This window comes from Olea europaea, unplaced genomic scaffold (genome assembly GCF_002742605.1).
Source record: "Olea europaea var. sylvestris unplaced genomic scaffold, O_europaea_v1 scaffold1142, whole genome shotgun sequence".
In the NCBI taxonomy this organism is placed as follows: Eukaryota; Viridiplantae; Streptophyta; class Magnoliopsida; order Lamiales; family Oleaceae; genus Olea; species Olea europaea.
In genome coordinates this window covers 78,032-82,500 of record NW_019228810.1, presented here as the reverse complement: position 1 = coordinate 82,500, position 4,469 = coordinate 78,032, and the positions used below count along the sequence as shown (strand labels likewise).

Genomic DNA, 4,469 nt, shown 5'->3' with positions numbered 1-4,469 from the left:
CCATTTGTCCTTATGTGTGTTATAAGAGATCTTAAAGGGACCATATTGCTGGGGTAGAGTGCACAGAATGAAGTGAACCAGGAAAGTATCTGACATCTCAACTTCCAACACTTTCAGTTGAGCCGCTATATCCCTCATGCGCATGATATGATGACGCACGCCTCTAATCCCGGTGAGCTTCATGGATGAGAATTGCATAATTAGGGTGCTTGCTAATGCCTTGTCTAAAGTCACAAATTGATCATCAATTGACTTCAGCAATTCTCGAACATTGTCATATTGCTCGACAGAACCCCTAATCCCAACAGATATTTTGGTCTTTATGAACATGACTGAAAGGCGATTAGATCGCTCCCATTTTTCATAAAGATCAACTTGGTCTGGAATGTTGGTTTCAGTAATTTTAGGTGGTTCGTCTTTCTTAATAGCATAGTCAATGTCCATCCACCCTAAGTGAAGGAGAATCCTTTCCTTTCAAACCTTATCGTTGTCACCCTTAAGTTCAAGAACATCGCATTTCATATCAGAGAAATTAATTGGTTGAATAACTGCAACATTTCAAACATACATGCTCATTATTACAAAATTTGAAGCTAAAATAACATATGACATGCTTTACCAATGTAAAAACATGCAAAACATGAATCTAGCGACATAAAACTTGCCTGTGGGCTAAAGTTCTAATTCAATTAGATTCATCTTAACTTCACAATAAAACTATCAAATTATGTTCTCTTTTCTAATTCCTGTGAGCAAATTAGAAAATATAGTTTGATATTTTATCCTAATTAATCACATATAATACGATAAAAATTTCTGTGGGATAAGATTTACCATATCAATTATGATTAATCACAATTAATGTTTGTTCTCCAAATGTGATCCCAAATGAACCTTAATATATAATTTCAATCAATTAAAGATGCTGTGACTATTCCTTAATTAATTAAAACTATATGGATCACCAAACATTAACTAAATTCTTAGGCTCAAACTATTGCTAAACCATATGCAATGCAAATATAAACTTGGACATTAATGTACTAATATTATTCAACTTAATATGCATGTATAATAAATTATTCACACAAATAACGGAAATAAATAATATAAGCACATCAATATCCAAATTAAATTCATAAAGAGCCCTCCATTAGAATTAATTTCAATGTGCATAAATTATTTAACTTAATAATGTATGCATAATAAACCACAAAATTTGTACATACAAACAACATAAATAAATAATTTAAACACCACCCACTTTGCAACAGGTTCAAGATATTAAATCAACAATAATATTAAACAATACTAAACCTTTCATTTTTCATGCAAGTTGGCTGCTCATTTCATGCAAGTTAGTACAATTTTCATGCAAGTTTGCCACAATATGGTCATAAATGTCGGGTGTTGTGCATGTGTAGGTCATTTCATATTCAATACAAACATATATTTCATGCAAGTGGCAGCCATATAGTCCTTTAATAACATAAATTAATATTTTAAAGCAAAAGGAATCTGCAAATCTCCTGCAAAATTATGAAATGCCAGGGATTTTTTTTTTATAATGAACAGATCGTCTTCTTCAAGTGCCTGGTCACTTAGACCCGGTTTCAACCCGAATGAAAAATCTTGTCATATCTCATGATTCCGACCACCAAATTTTGCAAATTTTATATCAAAAATCTCAGAAATCAATTTCCTAATGATTCCTAATCTCAGTTTCCATAAAACCGACCAAATCGAAAATGACATTTTTCTACAGAGAGTGTGCAAGTTGAGAATAAACAAGACAGAGGCAAAAATGCGAGCTCTGATACCAAATGTAAGTTAACTTAAGCGATCTAAACATGCTTTAATTAACAAAACAGCATTTAGATCAAATGCGGAATAAAATGGAATCGGAAACATACCTCCAGCCATTACTATTCACACATGTTCAAGGATTCCGATTGGTGCTTCTAAACCTGACTCAACCTCAATTAGATGGTGTATTTTCAACGGTAGGAGATTGAAAGGTTTAGGGACCCAACTGGTGGAAAAACCTGAATATATATATGCTCCGTCCATCATGGAGCAGTTTTCAACCGAACAAAACGTGGGAAAGGCAGTTGGAATATGTGGACCACATTTAGATTCGATTTTGTCATTGAAATACCGAACAACATGGAAGGAAAACTAACATTTCCAAGGCATCAAGAGATCAATTGGCATTTTATCCATTTGGATGGGGTCCAAGAATTTGCTTAGGCCAAAACTTTGCTCAGCTGGAAGCAAAATTGGCTCTGGCAATGATTTTGCAGTATTTGTCATTTGAGCTCTCACCTTCTTATACACATGCTCCACATACTATAATATTCCTTCAACCTCAATATGGTGCACCAATAATATTGTACAAGCTCTAAATTACATGTTTGATAGGGCAGAGTAAACTGTATTGGACCAACGATCCTGTATGATCTTAGATTGTATTACACTTGTTATAAGGTTCTTTGTACTTTGGAATAATGTGATTCTTGGATATTTGCCTACTTGTCTTGGCCAAGGAATCAAAAAGGTAATTTTGTTTTCATAATGCGCTGTTTGCCAATTTTTCTTTCGGGTGAAATGTAAATTAATAATGTTTGATGTACCTTGTGATTATAATGTAGTTAGGCTTTTCGTACCATTCTTTTTCGCAATAACTGTGTTGGGGAAGCTTTTCGAAATCTCGATTTGGGTCTTAGAAAAACTTACCAAATGAACACCAACCAAGGAGGCTCGACCCACAACTTTACCCACTTGGTTGCCACAAGTTTCACCCTATAAAGGAGGACACTATGGTGGTCATATTTGCAAGCCACAATGGAAGAAACAAACAATAGAGGATTTTAGGTTTAATCTCCAAGTAGAAGATATGACAGCCTCACTTTTGTATGGCTTTCTCTCTTGCAAAATACATGCACATACCAACACACAGAAAAACGGCTATAGCACGAAGCCATATGTATATTCTTAGGTTATCACAAGTTAGGCCACGGATGAGGAGTTAATGGGCCAACGACCAAATAACAATCCAATAGGCCAACAAACCTAATAATCAATATATCACCACCAATGCAAAGCGATAACTTGGACCATCCAAAAGTATTAGACTACAAGCAATATTAACTTAATTAAGTTGCTTCTAGTGGCCTCAAATTATTTTAGGTTGAGTCATTACTAAGATATTGATATAACTTATCCAACTTAGTCTTAACATCATCACTTGAATTTATTGGGTACACCTAATACCGATCAACCTGCAAGCAATCAAAACACAAAATTTATGCTTGCATAATCAAGGCAACTAAATAAAATTGAAATCAAAGACCTTATCTCGTATTTCGAACTCTAAACAAATACTATACATGCTCCATATACTCATTAAGGCTAAAGTCAAGAACACCCAAGTAAGAATAAGTAATCAATCAATAGCATATTATACATGTGATGAAGATATAACATAGGATAATACACAGAACTTTTCAAACATATTCACAAAAAACTTCAAACTAACACCAAGTTAATCAATCAAATGGTTAAACACATATGCAACAATTGCATAAATGATCCCACGAAAAGATATCAACATACTTATCCTATCCCATTCCTGTAGCTCGTACCTCGAGAACACATATCTCCCTTTATTGTCCACCATGATCACTAGACTGGTTACAAACTCATACCTAACTGGTAAACCACAATAAATCTTAAGTCTATGGGATAATCCTATATCACTACTTCACTTCTCTAAACCTAAGTGGATAATGGATATCTACCAAACAAAAGTGATAGAAGCATTGCTCTTGTACTATGCCTGACTAGGGTCTTAACAAATAGAGGATTTTAATATCTAATCACCGCTCCGCTTGTAATCCAAATGTCATCTCTCCACATCCCTGATACAAATCACCAATGTACCCTCAGACATCTATATCCTTCTTTTATAGAACTTTAGCCTAGCTCACAAGGCATTCTGACAATTTCTAAAGAGAACGTATAAGAAAGAATCGTAAGACTACTAAGAATTTTCGTATAAAAAATGATGTCTCTAGTAGCTAGCATAGACCTCATTTTATAGTGATAGATTGTACAAAGTTTCCATAGCCTGCTCTCCAAAATCAGCCCATAAATCTTCTTTGCTTGCTCCAAAAGATGCCTCAAACTAAGTTTAAGATAAAACAATAAGTGGCACACTTCAAATTGGACTATTTAATTGAGCTATAATGGGAATGAGAGTTAGCGATTGGAGCATTCAAATGGCTGAAATTGTTTGGCATGAATTCAGCTTCTGTATGGCTGATTATGAGGAGTTTAACGAGCAGAACACAGAAGACATGTGAGCTGCTCAAAAAAATTGAGGCACAAGTTTTGAAGTTTGACTTAACCATTTATGGTCTAACATGTTCTGAAGAAGCAAAGTAGCTGGAAATGGACATTCCTCTGTT

General features: G+C 34.5%; 1 pseudogene; it reads left to right on the top strand.

Annotated features, from left to right (window-relative positions):
* LOC111373550 overlaps positions 1-2,437 on the top strand; it is an 8,846-nt pseudogene extending 6,409 nt beyond the window's left edge.
* Positions 2,438-4,469: the final 2,032 nt, after the last annotated feature.